This window comes from Macaca fascicularis, chromosome 11 (genome assembly GCF_037993035.2).
Source record: "Macaca fascicularis isolate 582-1 chromosome 11, T2T-MFA8v1.1".
In the NCBI taxonomy this organism is placed as follows: domain Eukaryota; kingdom Metazoa; phylum Chordata; class Mammalia; order Primates; family Cercopithecidae; genus Macaca; species Macaca fascicularis.
The window spans coordinates 31763251-31784310 of NC_088385.1; positions in this window are offsets into that span (position 1 = coordinate 31763251).

A 21060-nucleotide genomic window follows, 5' to 3' on the forward strand; every position below is an offset into this window, starting at 1 on the left:
TATGACAAACCCACAGCCAATATCATACTGAATGGGCAAAAACTGGAAAAATTCCCTTTGAAAACTGGCACAAGACAGGGATGCCCTCTCTCACCACTCCTAGTCAACATAGTGTTGGAAGTTCTGGTTAGGGCAATTAGGCAAGAGAAAGAAATCAAGGGTATTCAGTTAGGAAAAGAAGAAGTCAAACTGTCCCTGTTTGCAGATGACATGATTGTATATTTAGAAAACCCCATTGTCTCAGCCCCAAATCTCCTTAAGCTGATAAGCAACTTCAGCAAAGTCTCAGGATACAAAATTAATGTGCAAAAATCACAAGCATTCTTATACACCAGTAACAGACAAACAGAGAGCCAAATCAGGAATTAACTTCCATTCACAATTGCTTCAAAGAGAATAAAATACCTAGGAATCCAACTTACAAGGGATGTAAAGGACCTCTTCAAGGAGAACTACAAACCACTGCTCAGTGAAATAAAAGAGGACACAAACAAATGGAAGAACATACCATGCTCATGGATAGGAAGAATCAATATCGTGAAAATGGCCATACTGCCCAAGGTAATTTATAGTTTCAATGCCATCCCCATCAAGATACCAATGAGTTTCTTCACAGAATTGGAAAAAACTGCTTTAAAGTTCATATGGAACCAAAAAAGAGCCCGCATCTCCAAGACAATCCTAAGTCAAAAGAACAAAGCTGGAGGCATCACGCTACCTGACTTCAAACTATACTACAAGGCTACAGTAACCCAAACAGCATGGTACTGGTACCAAAACAGAGATATAGACCAATGGAACAGAACAGAGTCCTCAGAAATAATACCACACATCTACAGCCATCTGATCTTTGACAAACCTGAGAGAAACAAGAAATGGGGAAAGGATTCCCTATTTAATAAATGGTGCTGGGAAAATTGGCTAGCCATAAGTAGAAAGCTGAAACTGGATCCTTTCCTTACTCCTTATACGAAAATTAATTCAAGATGGATTAGAGACTTAAATGTTAGACCTAATACCATAAAAATCCTAGAGGAAAACCTAGGTAGTACCATTCAGGACATAGGCATGGGCAAAGACTTCATGTCTAAAACACCAAAAGCAACGGCAGCAAAAGCCAAAATTGACAAATGGGATCTAATTAAACTAAAGAGCTTCTGCACAGCAAAAGAAACTACCATCAGAGTGAACAGGCAACCTACAGAATGGGAGAAAAATTTTGCAATCTACTCATCTGACAAAGGGCTAATATCCAGAACCTACAAAGAACTCAAACAAATTTACAAGAAAAAAACAAACAACCCCATCCAAAAGTGGGCAAAGGATATGAACAGACATTTCTCAAAAGAAGACATTCATACAGCCAACAGACACATGAAAAAATGCTCATCATCACTGGCCATCAGAGAAATGCAAATCAAAACCACAATGAGATACCATCTCACACCAGTTAGAATGGCGATCATTAAAAAGTCAGGAAACAACAGGTGCTGGAGAGGATGTGGAGAAATAGGAACACTTTTACACTGTTGGTGGGATTGTAAACTAGTTCAACCATTATGGAAAACAGTATGGCGATTCCTCAAGGATCTAGAACTAGATGTACCATATGACCCAGCCATCCCATTACTGGGTATATACCCAAAGGATTATAAATTATGCTGCTATAAAGACACATGCACACGTATGTTTATTGCAGCACTATTCACAATAGCAAAGACTTGGAATCAACCCAAATGTCCATCAGTGACAGATTGGATTAAGAAAATGTGGCACATATACACCATGGAATACTATGCAGCCATCAAAAAGGATGAGTTTGTGTCCTTTGTAGGGACATGGATGCAGCTGGAAACCATCATTCTTAGCAAACTATCACAAGAACAGAAAACCAAACACCGCATGTTCTCACTCATAGGTGGGAACTGAACAATGAGATCACTTGGACTCAGGAAGGGGAACATCACACACAGGGGCCTATCATGGGGAGGGGGGAGGGGGGAGGGATTGCATTGGGAGTTATACCTGATGTAAATGACGAGTTGATGGGTGCAGCACACCAACATGGCACAAGTATACATATGTAACAAACCTGCACGTTATGCACATGTACCCTACAACTTAAGGTATTATAATAATAAATAAATTTAAAAAAAGTAAAATAAAAAAAAAAAAGAGTCCATTCTTTTCATCTCTCTCACTTCAATCCTATGCGATCAGCTATCTCGCTCTTTCCTTTTTCTTTTCCTGTCTTTTTTTAAAAGGTAATACAACATATGCTTTACTTATCAGGACATTTTTCAGTTAGCTTGTGTCAATTAGTCTTTACTTATTTTACAGTTTACTGCTTGCATTAAGTTCTTTTATTTTTCCTATTAACCATTATTCCACTATTAACCATGTATTCCTCTCTTTTTTTTTTTTTTTTGAGACGGAGTCTTGCTCTGTCGCCCAGGCTGGAGTGCAGTGGCGGGATCTCAGCTCACTGCAAGCTCCACCTCCCGGGAGGTTACGCCATTCTCCTGCCTCAGCCTCCCAAGTAGCTGGGACTACAGGCGCCCACCACCTCGCCCGGCTAGTTTTTTTGTATTTTTTAGTAGAGACGGGGTTTCACCGTGTTAGCCAGGATGGTGTATTTCTCTTTTTTAAAAAACAAACTTCCAAGATACTGTGATCATTGTCTTAACGCAGCATGATCCAGATGTCTTTTGAGCTAACCTCTATGTTCATTATTCATGTCACTGGAAAGAGATGGAATAACAGCAGCCCTAAGGTCCACAGTGACAAGCACCTGTTCCATCTTCCCCAGGCGCAGATCAGCCTTGTTGAATGAAGGAAACCGAGAGTGTTATGCTGAAGAGCATGGATTTTGAAGCCAGTCAACCTGGTTTGAATCTCAGCCCTACTGCATATTTGTCCTGTGACCTTGGGAAATGTTCTTAACCTGCGTAAAGCCTGTTTCTGTGTCTTTAATGTAGGGATTGCTGAGTTACCTTGATGAACAAATGTAATCTCTATGGAAACTATTTAGTGAAGACCCTAATACATAGTAGTCCTCAACCCTATTTTTGTTATTTATTGTCTTCTTTTCATTGTGCAAAGTGTTATGTTGTGAGAACATGTAGGTCTGTCACAGAGGAGGGCTTGAGAAGAGTGAGGCTGAAAGAGAATGAAACTAGCATGCAGCAATCCCCAGTGTGTCTCCAGGGGCAGTCTTCCTACATACTGATCTTTAGTGTATAGAAAATCCCTTTATTCGACCAGATACATGGCTTAATGGCAATGAGAAATTCTCTGGGACACAGGAGCAGAGAAGTCTGTCTCTGTTTCAAGTCCTCTGCTGCTCCAAAACATGCATTTTTTTTTCTTTTTTTACACTGCCTAACCAAAGTCAGTCATGCGGAACATGAGACGGCATTGTTATGATCACCATCATTTCAAAGCACTAACTCATGATCTATTTTCAAACAGTGGCATGCTAGACTCTACTCTCTCAGAGCCTTAATTTAATAGAGAGCACAACTGATCTACATTAAAAAGAAAAAGAGAAAAACCCAGACAAGCACAACTTTGCTGGAGTAGCTGGTGGAGACTGTGAAACAGTATGCGCGCTCCTCTTGAGTGGTTTGTGGAGTTAGTGGAGGAAGCATAAACAAAGATATCCATAAGAATCTATAGTCCAATAAAGCAAACCCTCTGTTTATATAAAATATTTTTAAAAGGTGACAATCAAGTTGTCCTCCATCACATCAGCTAAGTTTTGTATTTTTGGAGAGATGGGGTTTCACCATATTGCCCATGATCCTGCTCACACATGGCCTTCACTTATTGTAAGTATGTGGTTTCCTGGCACCATCAACGTTAGGTAAAGGCTGTGTGCGTGCGGGAGCATGAGTCTCAACACAAACCGTTATCCCTTAGAGTGAAGCTCGAGTGGTTTTTGTGAATTTAATCAGAATCTCCAACCAAAGCTACTCACTATTTTGGAAAACATAGTGGTATTTCAAATCCAATTTAACAAATACACTAATTACTATAAAAAAAATTCCCTGGTCATGGCAGAGACTCTTCAATGTAAATTCTCAGACAACTGAACTTAGATAATATTTACCTGGTCAGGCATGGTGGCTCATGCCTGTAATCCCAGCACTGTGGGAGGCCAAGGCAGGCAGATGGTTTGAGCTCAGGAGTTTGAGACCAGCCTGGGCAACATGGCAAAATCCCATCTTTCCAAAAATACAAAAATTAGCCAGGCATGGTGGCACATGCCTCTAGTCCCGGGTACTTGGGAGGCTGAGGCAGGAGGATCACTTGAGCCCAGGAGGTCAGGGCTGCAATGAGCTGTGATCACCACTGTACTCCAACCTGGGCAACAGAGTGAGACCCTGTTTCAAAAAAATTTTTTTTTTACTATCATCAGGTGACTTTTGCTTATGGTAGTTATACTTTTGGAGCCCTAGGAGGTTACTTGTTCAGGCATTTGGTTAATGTGCTCCCTTACTCTCTAAATCCCGCCCCCTCCCCCCCATCTCCACTCCAGGACTTCACTCAGAAGGATTGAAATTCAAATTCTATTTTAATGTAAAAGGGATTTTAATTTAAATCCCGTTTATTTTTTAATGAGAATAGAAATACTATCAACTCCACCTCTCATTTTACTGTAGGAAAGTAGAATTGTAGAAAAGTGAAAATGCATACCCCATCTTTTATAGACATCATATGGCCTTGTACTAAATTCTTTGTTATTCTCAACACTTGGATGTTACTTTTGAGAGGGGGCCTTATTTTCTTGTCCTAGACTGTGTTATGACATCTTACATCTCTGTGCTTCTGTCCATATACTTCCACAGTCCTGGGATGCTTTTCTCCCTTTTCTGTCTGTTGACATACTACTTGTGATTTATATTGAAAAATAAATGTGTTCTTTTAGAGAGAGCACTCTGTGACCCTTCCAATTTTTCCTTGCTGAGCAGAACTAATAGGTTTCTACTAGGCAATCCTATTACACTTTGTTTATATACCTGTCTTACTTGTATATTTAATGTTACTTGTGTGACTAGTACAGTAGGGACATTCATGAGCACCAGTGGCACCTCAAGCCAGAGACCTGTGGACGAGGTTCCTCTGAGGCGCAGCGGTGACAAGAGTGTCCGCGAATGTTGACAAAGCCGGGAGGCACTAACACAGCAGACTGAAATAGGAGAGAAGAAAATGGTAAATGGTGTTGGCAACATGGCAGCCAATGATAATCACTCAGAAGACATCTTCTGGGTCCCAATGAGCAATTTAAAAGCAAAAAAAGCCAAGGAAAAACTCCTTTGTGAGAATCATTTTGATCCTATTTCAACTCCCAGAAAATACTGTGTATATTTGTAAATTCATTTTTCCCCATAAAATTGCAATTCTTGAAGACAAGAAGCAAATCTTATTAGTGTTTTTTCCCCCTTCTAAGTCTTGATTTTGCACGTAGAAGCTGCTTAGAAAAATATCTACTGAATTACATTATTTTGATCATCTTCTTGGATATTAGCCTGTTTAGAATATTACCAAAATTGTCTTATGATGAATGAAATTCATCATAAGAAAAAAATCAATGGTTATTTTCAATATTTCCCAGAGTTTGGAATGTGCTTTGGCTTATATGCTGAGCAAACCAGAAGACGAGAACATCTGAGGTTTCACTACTCTTTCTTCCTGTGTACCGATTAACTAATTTCCTATTGTCAATTTCTTGTCCTTTCTCCCAAAATTGCTTTCAGAAAATGTAGATGTTTTTGGCATGGTTCTTGGTACACTGAACTTTTCTGTTCAGCTCTAAGTATAACAATTACTTCATTAAATACTAATCATATCCCCAATTTATATATCACTTTACACTTATAATGAGCCAACACATACCCTCTCATGCGATTCTCAAACCAACCCTCTTGAAATAAGCAGAGTAAGTATTACTAAAACATTATCTATGTGGGATCTGAGATCACCAGAAGCCAGTAAGTCAGAGTTTAAGCTAGGTCTTCTGTTTCCATATTTGTATTCTTTTCACTGCATCAGAATAAGTAATGTCCTGGTACTTTTCCTCAAATTTTGCTCTGGAAACATCTAGGAAGCACTTGTAAGCTCAGGCTCCCTATTCACCACCATTCTCTCTCTTTCCTCACCACATTGCTTCAAATTCTGCCCTTTCCAGATTTTGACCTCTGAGTGTCTCTGAACTTACATAATGTATTTGTTCTTCCCAGGGTAACCAAGTGAAATATAACAAATAGAAGGAACAGCAGAATGGGCAAACACAAATATGTTTAGCCTATTAAATCATCTATTCCCAAGAACAATGGTTCATAGAAATTGGAGATGAAAAAGACCTATGAGGTCATCTTCTCCACCCCTATGCCAAAGCAGGTTTAAGCTCAGAATACTGACAGCCAAGTTATCATTGAGTTTCTAGCTCTGACTTTTGAGGCTTTAGATTGTATCTGCTGCTGAAATCTGCTTGAGGGGAAACAGCAAAGTGACCACAAATTTGGAGCATTAACTGGGGTCCCAAGAGCCTCATTGCGCCGTGCAGAAGACAGTATTTCTGTAATTTATCAGTTCTCCCCTAATGGATGTTGTCCTAATCAGGAGTAACTCCCACAGAGGCTTTCATAGGCAAACTGGCTGAGAGTGAAAATCCAAGCTGATTTTTAAAAAGCACACAAACTCATATCTTTTGTGAAGTCAGATATGACCAAAGGGAATGTTATGATACATGCAGAGGGTTTGAGTGATGAGGAAAAATGCCAAAACTAATGCTGTGGTTCTTTCTCCATCACTTCCTAATTAATCTCCGAGGCTGACCAGTCACCCAGCTGGAGTGCTGAAAGATATTAGAGGTCCTCGAGTATACCCTAAAATCATCACTATTGGAAGAGCATCAACAACATATGGAAGCATCCTTTACATCCATCTTCTGTCTTTAATCCTGTTCTTGTTTGAAAGAAGCCTTCATTCTATGCTCAATGAAAAACATTACTGAAAGAAAACTGATGCATGATTTTAAAGCAAATGAAAATGAATACTATGCTAGGAGTTTTAAAAAATGGATAATAACCAAGTTCCTATCAAATCACTCACTAGCTATGTAACCAGGGGCCACGTTGCCTCCCTCACTCTCCTATAAAATAAGAGCGTATTGCCTCTAAGGTGTTTTCTATTTCTCCAACTTATAAAAGAACTTAAAATAACTATTTATTTTAAGCAACGTGGAAAAATGACTCCCCTCTTTTTCTGATTTGCCAAGATGCCCTCAACCTGACCCTGGGAGGAGGACTTGGAATTTTAAAAGAATGGACTTTCCTTTTATGCTTTGGCTTTTGGAGCTCGGTTATGTTGGTGTCATTTATGGAGTGAGATGCTAGAAAGCGAACAGTAACTTTAAAAAAGTAGGATGCCCTTTATGAGTCTGAATCCTTGCAGAAGCTTTGGGCAGAAACTGGCTTCCAAAAAGCAGCACACTCACCACCACTTTCTCTCACTCTCCCTTCCTTTCCAGGCCCCCAGCAAGTCAGCTGTGTACTGCCTTTAAGAAACACTTTTCTCTTCTATACCCCACGTGCACTTAAGAAACTCTTGGTCAAAACTCTTTTTGTACCAGAAAATTCATTGTTTCACTGTGGCCTCAGTAGCAATAAAGACTTATTCTTAGTCCAAAATTGTATGTCTAGATTCAGCTTTATTTGGGGGACAAGTTGTAATACCTGCTTCTTCTTACTTGTCCCTGTTTCCTTTTCTATTCTCTGAGCCATGTTTCCCTGTTGATGAGTTGCCCCAGTGCTCCCTGAGGACTAGCCTGCAATCATTCCCCAATGTCCAGCATTTCATCCATCTCTGTATTCTCTCCCTCTGCTCCATTCCTAGGGCCTTACTGTCCCTTGACCATTTGTCAGAAGGAGATATTTAGTAAAGTACCAGTATACAGCAAGCCTTAGGAATTTCAGGGGAGATTTACCTGCTCCGGGCCTCAATTGCTCTAGTCCTGAGTCATCAGGTACAGCATAGTACAGCATATGGTCTGCCTGTCTCCTCCCTCATCAACAGTTGATAAAATAATAAATTTGCTGCACAGATTTTTTATTGCTCTCACTTGTTTTTATTAACTATAAAAAAGGACTATTAACTATAAAAAAGAAAATTGAGCATAAGAGAAAAAAGGTGACAATAGAAAAATTGAGTAGACATCTTCTCAGGTCATCTTTGAACAAATTAAGAGAGGTTGAATCGCGGCCAGGCACAGTGGCTCACACCTGTAATCTCAACACTTTGGGAGGCCAAGGTGAGCAGATTGCCTGAGATCAGGAGTTCCAGACCAGCCTGGGAAATATGGCAAAACCCTGTTGCTACTAAATATACAAAAAAATTTGCTGGGCATGGTGGTACACTCTTTTAATCCCGGTTATTGGGGAGGTTGAGACACAAGAATCGCTTGAACCTGGTAAGCAGGGGTTGCAGTGAGCCGAGATGGCGTCACTGCACTCCAGTCTGGGTGTCAGAGTGAGACTCTATTTCCCCCCACCACCACCCCCAGAAAAGTATAACTCACCCTTTACCTGAATCCCTGAATTTGCTTGGGATAAAAAGTCCTCACATAATTGGATGAGAGTGAACCCATAGCTTATTGGGTAGCACTAAGGCAATATATAACTCTTATGTGAGAACAGAGTCAGGACATGATAGCCTCTGATTACAAAGATGGTCATCTATCCCAATGCCTAATTTATTGAGAGAGATGCTTGGAAGATCTGAGAAGGTGGAAGCTAACATAATTAATGATGGAATCCAAAGAAAAATATCAGCAAAGCGTCCAGGTTCTGTGCTGCAAACGCCATCAGTAACTCTGCTATATCTGTTACTTTCTTAGCACGATTGATTAAATAGGTGTGAAAGCACAATTACCCATTGAACAGTGGTGATGAGAATTGAACTCTAATTCCCTTCAGATCCTCTTCTTTATTGCTGCTTGGTTGACTGCCTTAATCAAGTAGATGTTTGTGAATTAAAAGTGAGAAATGAGTGTTTTCTTTTGTTTTGTTATTTAATTTTAGCTTTTACATTTGAATGTTTGGAAAAAAGGAAAAATTAGGCAAGTAGTACATCACTAACCACACACACACACACACACACACACACACACACACACACACACACAGGTTGATCCGACTCTACTTGCTATTTATTCATAGTGTGATGATTTCTGGACCAGAAGCATGGACCTCAACTGGAAACTTGTTAGAAATGTAGAATCTTGAGCTCCACCTTAGACCTATAAGCTCACAATCTGCATTTTAGCATGAGGCCTGGGTGGGTTGTTGAAGAAGCACTGTCCTCTACCCATTCCTAAAAGGAGTAGAGGTAGCAAAATCTAATGGGAGAGAAGGAAGGCATATAATTGGGAAGAGAAAGGTGAATGCTGAGGTACATTTTCGATCCCTATTTTCAGCCTGTGTCAAGTAGACCACTCCTCCTTTAAAAGTTGTAAAGTAGGACAATAATAAACACACAGGACTTTTTTGTTTTTAGGTATCTTAGAAATTCTATCTGAAACTCAAATGGGTGCCTCCAGCAGAATTAAGGTATTTTACACACAACTGCAAAAATCACCTAGGAAGGTTTTCCTCAGGCAATATAACTGGGCCTCACTTTATGGTATCCAGTCCAATCAGTGCTGTTTTTCTAAAAATAAAAATAAACTTTTTATTAAAAATAAGCATAACCATAAATACACAATGTTCTCTAGTTGCTAATTGAAACAATAATGCACAGTTTAGTGTAAAATGAAAAAGAAATACCATTTGGTATCTTTTTCACTAAATAGTTTTCAATTGCTGTTTAATCTAATTGCTTTATATCCATAGAAACAAAACTTACCACAAGCCTTTCCTTAAAGTCGAAATAGCCTTGCAGGGATATAGGACTTCAGCAGTACTTTGAAGCTTAAGCACAATTTGGCAGACCACTTTCTTCTACTTGAAAGCAATACCTACATGCAAACCGTTCATTGTACACTCACAGCACTCCAAATATCCTAAATGCTCCCTACTGTTTCTGCTGGGCCTTTGATAGTGACGCAATTAGCTTTTTGATACAGCCCCTCTCATAAAAGAAAGCCCCTTCTTTACATTCACCCATCCAGCGGGCACCAAGATTCTCTGATGAAACTAGACATTCTGTCTCTCCTTTTTCCCTCCAAGACTCTGAGCTTACCTTGAGATTTTCCTGAGAATTGATTTTTAGACCAACTAAAATAAGTGTCTATACATTTTCCTTGCTTTTCTAGATACTTAAGAGATCTACTTTTAATGGAAGGAGACAGACGATTTTCCTCTGTTGAACATTTGTTAAAAAAAAAAAAATAGGGTTTTACATCAAACTACACAGTAGTTTCTCCACACGAAGACAAGGCTTGTTTGTTTGAAGAAGTCTCTATTGGTGCCTATTGAGATGGCAAATTATAAGGAAACAATTTGAGTATGTTTTACTTTATTTCAATATAATGATTTGCTTGTAAAATACATGAGAGGAAGAAAAACTCATGAGGATATTTTCAAGATCAGAGAACTAACTCAGAAGTAGGACAGGGATCATCTCGCCTGAAGATAAAAGTTCTTAACCATATGAAGGTTGTTAGAAATACGGCTTCCAGAGTTTACTACCTTGGTTCAATGCCTGCCTTCGCCAAAACTATGTTGGCAAATTGGGCAAATTATTTATCTGTGCCTTGGTTCCCCCATCAGAATAATTTTTAACAAACGACTTATGAGTGTTATCATGGAGATTGAGTTAATATGCACAAAGCACCGTAAAATACTTGGCATATAGCAAGTACCACATAAATAATCACTATTATTAGATGTAGTCTACCAGGTGGTAAAAATGAAACAATTTTCTTAAAACACTCAATACTATATTTGCTTTCACCGTAATTCTAGGCTTTGTGTAATCCACTTTACTTTTTTTTTTAATTTGACATTCTTGCCCTCAAGGAGTTTGAAGAATTTTAATTATCCACCCAGCAGTTATTCAGGTAATATATGCATTCACCCTTTCTGGAATATGGAGAAACTGAGGAACTAATAGTATATCTGACTTAATGATGGGGCAAAAAATGCCAAGCCTTCTGCCCAACCCTTTTGATGCTAAGCCAAATGTTCCTTCAATTAAAATGCACTTCTTTTAAGCTAGTTCTAATCTGCTTTGACCTTCAGTTTTCAGCTTTTCTACCTTTTGGACATGCCTACCAATAAACATCCATTCCCACTACTGGAATTCGCCAAAAAGGCTTAAAAAGAGATGAAGGAAGCTTGTGTGTGGCTAACAGGGCCTGAACTAAATCAACCCACTTGACATAAATCCGAAGCATTCTCAGTCTTTTATTTCCTTATTTATTCATAAGAAGGTGGCCCGAGCTTAATATAAGAAATATAAGAAGGTGGTCGGAGCTTAGTATACAGCTGGAAAAATGAATCTTTGAGATGTGAAGGGACAAGACCTACATTGTTGTCTAAGAAAACTAACAGGATGGAAACAGAGAAGTGTCTTTATTCTCTCTGGGGATTCTTTGATTACTGGAAAAATTGAATTGCTAGGTGGCCACACTACTTTGGGCCTCTTGTTCTCTCTCCAAGGCAATTGTTCGCTGTAGCATAATCCACAGGCCCCCAAAGTCAACCTCAGCAAGTAGATGATACCCAAGAAAGGATATTGTTCCCCCCAAATCCCCCAAAATCTTGGTGCTCCTGTGAAATGTATTCAAACTTCTGCCTTTCATGAATGGAGCTGGAAATCTCATCAGAACATGTTTCCCAGAGGGTATTTTTGAGACTTCTTGCTTCTGGTCTCAGCCAAGACCAGAAGTGATAAAGGCAGGAACTGGGGAAGAGGAAAGGAGAGCAACATGCAGTTGGGGGAACGTTTCCATTCTTAGTCATTGATCCAATTAATATCTGGAGTAGAGGTTTCAGTTGGTTCAGGTTGAATCCGAAACCATTCTATTGCAATATCATATATCAGGAACTGTACTTTGTAATCATGCCCCGAAAAGTGTAGCCAACTATTCCCTGGTACACTGCTGAGAGCTGAAATACTTGAGCAGGGAGGTGAGGCCTGTGCTCTGTCCAGGGTCTGGATGACTCCTGCTTTGTTTCCAGGCTGTGACACTGCACCCTGATCTTTGTGCTTTCCTTGTCTATACAAACACCACAACCATTTGAAAAATGGGTCTCTGCCTGGTTGTGAATTTGCAGGTGACAAGTTCACAGAGTTGGGAGGAAGGCACCACTGGCAGTTTGGACTTACCCAAACACCTCAAAGTAAGTTTCAAATGGCGTTGGGTTCGGCAAAACACTAAAGTATGTTTGGTCTGCGTTTCTCTCTCCTTTTTCAAGGAAAATTTAATCCATATGTTTCTGATACATTTACATTTAACTCACCAAAACATTGTTTTTTGAAACCACTGGATGTCCAGGGCTCTTTAAGAGTTCTTTTCATGGAACTTTTTCAAGCTTTTTTTTTTCTCTCTTAGAAACAGGAAGTCACATTTGTGCCAAAAGTTAAAAGAACCCAAACCTTAAAAAAAAAAAAAAAAAAAAAAAAAAAAAAATGTCATTCTATCAGGAGTTCCAAATCCACAGGTTTCCAGGGGGGTTCTAAACTTGGCAAACCATTCCATGTTTTGCAAGCAGAAGGCCTATAAACAGAATCAAGCATTAGGCTCCACATTCAAGCTGTGAGCACGCCCTCTTCTATCCTACACTACTTGAGATATAAAATGCACTGAGCGAGGGAATTATAATGATTATGCTGCACATAAAAGAAAACCTTAAGTGCTTTGGTAGGACCATCAAAACCTGTGAAGGAAGATCTGAGCTTCATCCATGCCTTGGGGTAGATTTGACTGTTTCAAGTACTGAGTAAATTATAGGCTCCCCAGTACTCCTAAGTCCTGACTTTCTGAAAATAGAAAGTGAGAGATTTGGGCCAAAGGTGCTTTGTTGCTGCAGAGCTCAAAATGAAAACCAGGGCCAGGAGCTTCAGTTGCAAAACCTGGGGTTTATGGCTGCAAGGGGAAGAAGTCTTTTTTCTCCCAGGACTATAATTACTATTACTTTACATTAGGGTCTTGCCAAGGGTACTGCTCCCAGGCCTTGCCTTTTACCTTCTTACTGAAGGCTTTATTTTTCTGCCCAGGGTCTCTAACTTAAGTGCATTACAGCCAAGTTTAGTCATCTGATTTCTCCCAAGAGTCATCAGTCCTCTGCCAGCATTGTACTTTAAGAATCTCATAAAAGCTACCTTCCTTTTACTGTATAAATATGACTTCTACAGTCACTCAAAATTAAACATTTTTCATAATGATATAGCACAACCATGTTTTTTTTTTTTCAAGTCTTGGGAAATCTACTCTCCTCTTAGGCCCAAAGTGAAGGAGAATTATATCCCATGTGCCCTGGCTTCTCAACCCAATGACTTGAGCGGGAATCCCCACTCCAACTTCATCTTCATGTCTATGATGAACCCACGAAAGCTGGACAGAGACCTGGACTGAGCTACCTAAGGTGACCAGCGAGAACTCTGAAGTTTCTTAGAGCTCACTCCACTGACCACTCCTGCAGCTTTAGAGGTAGCTCTTCCCCAGGCAGCAAGGAACAATCCTCTGTTTTTAGGATACAGTGCTACCAGTCTCTCCTATGATAGGAAGCAAGTTTCCCTTTGCTGTGTCTCATCCTCACATGGGTGCTCAGAAATATAGGTATTGTCCACAGAATGCTTCTCCATCCATCAGAAACCATAAATTTCCATGTGCATCCTTTTATTCAGCACATGAGTGATGGGCACCTTCATTCACGGCCAGGGAAAGCATCAACCTCTTTGCCAACATCATTCCTCATGTCCTCCAAAACTTGAATGTGCTAAAACAACCCCAGGACCACGTGCATGCTGAGTCTTATTTAGGTATGTGTGTATATATATAACTCGACACACATGCCACACATATATACACATAAGCATATATCTTGTATCACCAGATCCAGACTGCAGAAGCCACTGGCTGGGGAGGCAGCACTAGTAATGGGGAATGCTAAAGACGGTGCTTGGTTTTCTCTCTTGGCTTCACTCCCCACACACAGGGCCCCAGTGACTGCAGATGGAGAGCAAAGGCCCCCTTCTAAGACTCAAGGCACCTTCCTGTTTGCTTGGCTGCATTTGCACAATCTTTCTGAAAAATCAACGGTCTCCCCTTTCAGCCTCCCTGGGGGAAGACTCCAGCAGTCCATGGGAGTACTGTGTACAAGGTCTGTGAAATGAAAAAATTCACAAGAAAACAGTTTTGGCCCAAGCTGCTTTCTGTTAACCTTGGGTATGCACTTCTGATTTGAAAGTCGGAAAAAAGAAATGCCATATTGTTTCCTCTCAACTTCTCTTACCTTGCTTGGCATACGTTGCTAGTTTAGACCACCTATCATGCAGTCCTGCCCTGAAGAAAAGGCTCTCTGACGACAAGAAAATCCAGAAATTTGTGAAGCAAGAATGCTCTCTAATGGAAATTTGAAGGACGCTGTAATTTACAAACTTCTTTATTCTACCTGGTCCCCTATTTCAATCTAATTGGCAATAGCTCTGCTCCAAATTTTAGATCTTGAGCTCAGAGTTAACAGTTATTTTCTATACGATTCTAAATATAGACTCTTTAAATGATTATTGCTTTTCTATCTCAGGTCCTGGATGTTATAAGCTGTGTGCCCAGAGACTCTTCAAGGTTATTCTGGTGTTCTATGCCATTCAAGCTTCCACAGCCAGAAAACTATCTAACCATGTTATGATCAAACAGTGCCAAGAATGAACAAAAATTGTTCTCTGGCTTGTCTAAATGTATATAAGCCATGCAGAGAGATAGTTCCTCTTGTTGCCTTCCCTTATATCTCTGTTTAAACGATTTTCCTTATTCTGTGCCTCTGATGATTGAGAGTAAGTTTAGTAAGTTTTCTGTGCTTAATTTATTTCAGATTTCAAGATGGAGTACCCAATTCTTTCAGGCTCATTTTCATCTGAGAAATTTCTATTTTGTTTCATAAAGGCATGTGTTTACCATTTACCCAATTTCACATGGCCCAGAGCACCACTGAAGCCCTCTTGGTGATGCAATGTCACAGAGCATGAGTCCAAACCTAGTTGTGTCAGACAACATAGGAGGGTTCTGTTCAGACATGCTGACTGCTCTTACTGAGAAAAACCCACATAGGCATTTTCCAGAAATACTGATGATTAGCTTAAATTGTACCGAGGATAAGGCTAAGCTCTCTGAGTATTACATATCCATTTCCTTGGTTAGTCAATTAAATAATTAATAGAGTGGTGCAGAGGCGGTAGCCTCGACTCTTAGTAGCCCCATCTTAAAGGCCTTCCCACCTACAGTTATTTAGCCATGATGATGGCTCATGCAGTAGTTGAAATCAAGCCAAAAGGACTTATTCTACATACCACCCAAGCAGAATCCCAGAATCCAGGCCATGGGTGGAACTCCAGAACATGAACTTCCGAGGGTGGGGTTTTCTGAGATAAAAGCAGCAGAGATTGGTGTTGGCAATTTAATGTCATTAGAACCAAACCACAGAGACAGACATTGCTGCCTACTTCTCTCCCACTGGGGTGGAAAATTGCTGTCAGGCCTATAGGTTGGTGGGTATTTAATTGACTTCTGACTGAACTAGTCAAACCTGAGCCAGTAGGAGTGTCTGCTCTACTCCCAGGATTTGGCTTGTGGTCTTGTTCCTGACTTTTGAGATTCATAACATTAAACCACTTGGGGCTGGGGGAACATGATTCTTTGAAAAGCCTACCATCTAATCTAGCAAGACCCATACAGATTTCCTGCCAAAAGACCTCAAGCATCTCAAGCCAATGCTGGAGTGAGTGAAAATAAAAATTACAGTATCGGTAGAACCTAGTTACTTAATGGTAAGTACACATAAGGAAAAAATGTGAATGGATCTATTTGCATTACCATCAACCACTCACTTGGCAAACCTGAGTCCATTGCTTGCCTGATCTATGCTATTGTACCTCTGTCTCTACATTGAAAATAATGATTTCTACTCAAAGGAGTGCCGAATGGTTAAGCAGACCAAGAACCTCTAAGTGAAAAGATTGAATTTGGTTGGTCAACTTGAGGATGTGCTTTCTGTTAGAGTTCTGGTCTTGAAAGCGTAGTACTGAACCTGATATTCAGCATCCCATTATTGTCAATTTTTGTCCATTGTTCCTGATCGTACACAACAGGGAAGCAGGTGACTAGTTCTTGCATTTACCTGATTTTGTCCTGAAGGACATTACCCTCTCTCGATTTCTTCTGATGAAGATAAGTATCCTGTTGAAGATCATTCCAGAGTTGGAGTGACTTGCTTTTTAACAAAATAATTCTTGTTTAATCTTTGGCAGGATTTTTCATTTAGGAGACCCTGTTTAAAACTCCACTTTAGTTTTCAAACAACTTTCTAGCAAGATAAACCTTCTGAACTCATTATTCAAAAGCTCAAGTATCTATGACTAATCCAACACCACATTTTGTCATGCTTTTTGGTACATTTTGGAGGGCTCAGACTTCATCCAAAAATCTCATCTTGCTGAGATAGGAAATTTTGCGGAGATAGGAAATTTTGCCTTTCACAGTTTATTCCACTGTATTCAACATTTCCCCATCTCTCTGTATTTTCAGCTGTAAATGTATCAGGCAGGGAAACATAGTAACCAGCAGGGAAAAGTTGTAGCAAGCTGAGAACCCATTTTGGCTGACAGCAAACTGAAACCTCCTTGATCACTCTGCTGGGCCTTCCTCTGCACTGGAGTGAAAAGCCAAGACGCCCACTTTGAGGGATATCCCGAGGCTCCATCAGTGAACAAGTCAGTCCCTTGCTCTGGTTAAGGCCTCGGCTCCTAGATCAAAGTCGAAGGTAAAGGGCAGTGAGCAAAGGGGGCATAATGCAAATGCAGTGCTCTCGGTCAGAAATGCAGGTAGATTGACTGAATTATGTGTGGACTCAGGACATGAGAAGCTACACGTGCGCGGTCTGGCCTCAGGGGTACATAAAGAACTGTGTGGCGAGATCCTTATATGACCCCTGCCCAAAGTTGACTCAAACTGTTCCAACCAAATGTTATTCATCCTTCATTTGTAAGAGTGACATAGTTACTCACAAACTCCCAGAGGCCTGGAGTTAATCAAACTTCAGAAAGAGACCGAAGAAAAAAAAGTATTCAAGAAATACCTGGTGACTGTCAATAAAACTTACAGTGGGGAGCCCTCCAGTGGCAACTGGGAAAATTGAACTCTGATCAGTTTGGGCACCAGTTAGTCTCTTAGAAAAGGTATAACCAAGTCTTTGCTATTGTGAATAGTGCCGCAATAAACATACGTGTGCATGTGTCTTTATAGCAGCATAATTTATAATCCTTTGGGTATATCCCCAGTAATGGGATGGCTGGGTCATATGGTACATCTAGTTCTAGATCCTTGAGGAATCGCCATACTGTTTTCCATAATGGTTGAACTAGTTGACAATCCCACCAACAGTGTAAAAGTGTTCCTATTTCTCCACATCCTCTCCAGCACCTGTTGTTTCCTGACTTTTTAATGATCGCCATTCTAACTGGTGTGAGATGGTATCTCATTGTGGTTTTGATTTGCATTTCTCTGACGGCCAGACTTGGAATCAACCCAAATGTCCATCAGTGACAGATTGGATTAAGAAAATGTGGCACATATACACCATGGAATACTATGCAGCCATAAAAAAGGATGAGTTTGTGTCCTTTGTAGGGACATGGATGCAGCTGGAAACCATCATTCTTAGCAAACTATCACAAGAACAGAAAACCAAACACCGCATGTTCTCACTCATAGGTGGGAACTGAACAATGAGATCACTTGGACTCAGGAAGGGGAACATCACACACCGGGGCCTATCATGGGGAGGGGGGAGGGGGGAGGGGGGAGGGATTGCATTGGGAGTTATACCTGATGTAAATGACGAGTTGATGGGTGCAGCACACCAACAAGGCACAAGTATACATATGTAACAAACCTGCACGTTATGCACATGTACCCTACAACTTAAAGTATAATAATAATAAATAAATTTAAAAAAAAAAAAGAAAAGGTATAACCAACATTACAGAATTACCTATTAATACTACCCAATCATGTGATAGCATCTAAGCTTAAGCTGGAAAGTATCCTGAAAAGGGGGAAAGGGAATCTTGCTATCCTGAGACTTTGAGTCACAGCCAAAGATAGAAAGTTGGCATTGCTGTTGGACTTCTGCGTTGGTTCTGGCTCTGACTCTTGCAATGCAAGGTGTGAAATCTTGGACCCTTCCTGCCCCATCTGTCCTCTCAGTTCCCTTCTCTGGTCCTCTGCTGCAGCACTGCCATAAAGATGTAATGAGAGACGGGAGCTGGCCAACTCACACACAGAATGTGTCCTAAGAATGGTAGTTCCATACACCTTTCCTAAGATCATAATTTTTAGTTGTACCATGCTTTAGACCTTGCAAAAAGCAGAATTGGATTGTTGTTTACTTCTGTAATTAAATGTTTTATTCCAATTTGCTTCATGACTGAGTTTTGCACTTCTTTGAATTCACTAACTGATGTCTACTTATTTACATGGTTAACACTGGTAAACACTGATTATATTCAGCTATTTTTTAAACGAATATTTCCTTAGGGTCTAATGTTCCTCAGATACTTTGATTGTAATTCACTTGCATCCTGAGCAAAAAGATTAAGTTTCTCTCTCTCTTTCTTTCCCCACTGAACTCCCCATTTAGCAAAAATAAATAAATAAATAAAAATTTAAAAATACCTTACCTATCTCACCTAGGGAGGATGGCCTAAGATAATCATTCCACACTCTTTATAAGAACCAGTGGACATTAAAGAAATAAAATTAACCTTCTGCTATGAATGCTGAAATGTTTCCACTCACGAAAAGTCCCTTGCTTCATATTTATCACTAGATACTATGAGGAACTATTATGAGTTTTTTAAGCTCAAAATTATGTTTCGAATATTTCCATTTCTTAAGTCTTTTCTATTATTTCCTAGCAGTGGTGAGATAAGATGAGGACACTCTGAGAGTACCAATGAGCAGAAATATGACACACACAGCTATCTTGATAAAACGTTAACGGAATAGGTAAAAGCAGTGAAAAGATATAAAGAGGAAAGAGAGATAAAGTAGCAAGACGGAAAACACAAAGCAATTCTGAAGGTTATTGCCCAGTCCCTGCGTATTAAGCATTTGATGCTAGAGACCTGGAGTAGAACTCATTGGGTAAGTATCAGGCCTGGCATAGCATGAAACAGGTCCAAGTTCAGAGGCTGTAGGATGAAAAAGAAGAAAAAATATGAGCCAATGTGACCAGAATGCCCTGGGGTCCAGAATGTCTTCATATGTATTATTGAAATGTGGCAGATTGTATTTTCCAACGATGGTCATGGTACTATCCCCCATCTCACCTAATCTTCTACAATATGACCTTGTCATCTCCCATTAAGAGGTGGAGTCAAGGTCGGGTGCAGTGGCTCACGCCTGTAATCCCAGCACTTTGGGAGGCCCAGGGGGGCAGATCACAAGGTCAGGACATTGAGACCATCTTGGCCAACATGGTGAAACACTGTCTTTACTAAAATACAAAAAGCCTGGCATGGTGGTGCAAGCCTGTACTCCCAGCGACTTGGGAGGCTGAGGCAGGGGAACTGCTTGAACCCCAGAGGTGCAGGTTGCAGTGAGCCGAGATCATGCCACTGCACTCCAGCCTGGCGACAGAGTGAGACTCCGTCAAAAAAAAAAAAAAAAAAAAAAAAAGAATCTGGACGGGCTTATGACCACTTCTAGTAATACGGTACATTAAAAGTGACACTGTGAACTTCCAGGTCCAGGTCATAAAAGAGAATGCAGCTTCCACCTTGTTTGCTAGAACCCTTGCACTTGGAGCCCTTAAACTTCCACGTGGGAAATTTGATCACCCTGACACTGCCATACTGGAGGGGCTGCATGTCAGTGCTCTGGCGAACTGCAGCCATGTGAGTGACCCATTTTGGACAGCAAGACAATTGATCTTTCAGATGATTGCGGCTCCAACCAACATCTGACAGCATCCACATGAGTGACCCTCAGTGAGAACTACCTAGGAAAACCCTGCCTGCTTATGAGTGAGAGCATGTGGTGTTTGGTTTTTTTTGTTCCTGTGTTAGTTTGCTGAGAATGATGGCTTCCAGTTTTATCCATGTCCCTGCAAACGACATGATTTCATTCCTTTTACGGCTGCATAGTATTCCATGATGTATATGTGCCACATTTTCTTTATCCCATCTATCATTGATGGACATTTTCAAGTCTTTGCAGTTGAACAATGAGAACACATAGACAAACGGAAGGAAACAACACACACCAGGATACAGGGAGGGGAACAACACGGGATGGAGGGCAAGGGGAGAGAGAGCATTAGGACAAATACCTAATGCATGTGGGGCTTAAAACTTAGATGACAGGTTGATAGGTGCAGCAAACCACCATGGCACATGTATACCTATGTAATAAACCTGCACATGTATCCTGGAATTTAAAATAAAATAAAAAATATATAAACAACAACAACAACAAAAAGAAAAATCCTACCTGAATTCCTGGCCCACAAATCAGGAGCACAATAAAACACGGTTGTTTTAAACTGCTAAGTTTTGAGAAATTTGTTATGCTGCAACAGTATTCATTACAATATGTGAAGGTAGTGAGTTATTCCCATTTTGAAGATGAGAGTGGACTTGAATAGTGCTAAGTTCTCAAGATTTATACAAAGGTACTTTGATATGTAAGTCCTGCTTAAATGACCTCCTGGACTACAAAGATCACTTGTGGTGAGGACAGTGTGTGAGGAAGATAGTAGTATAGAGGTGAGGAGAAAAAGAGGGCTTTAATTCACATGACTAGAGAAGGTTCCAGATTAGGTGGTGACATTTGAG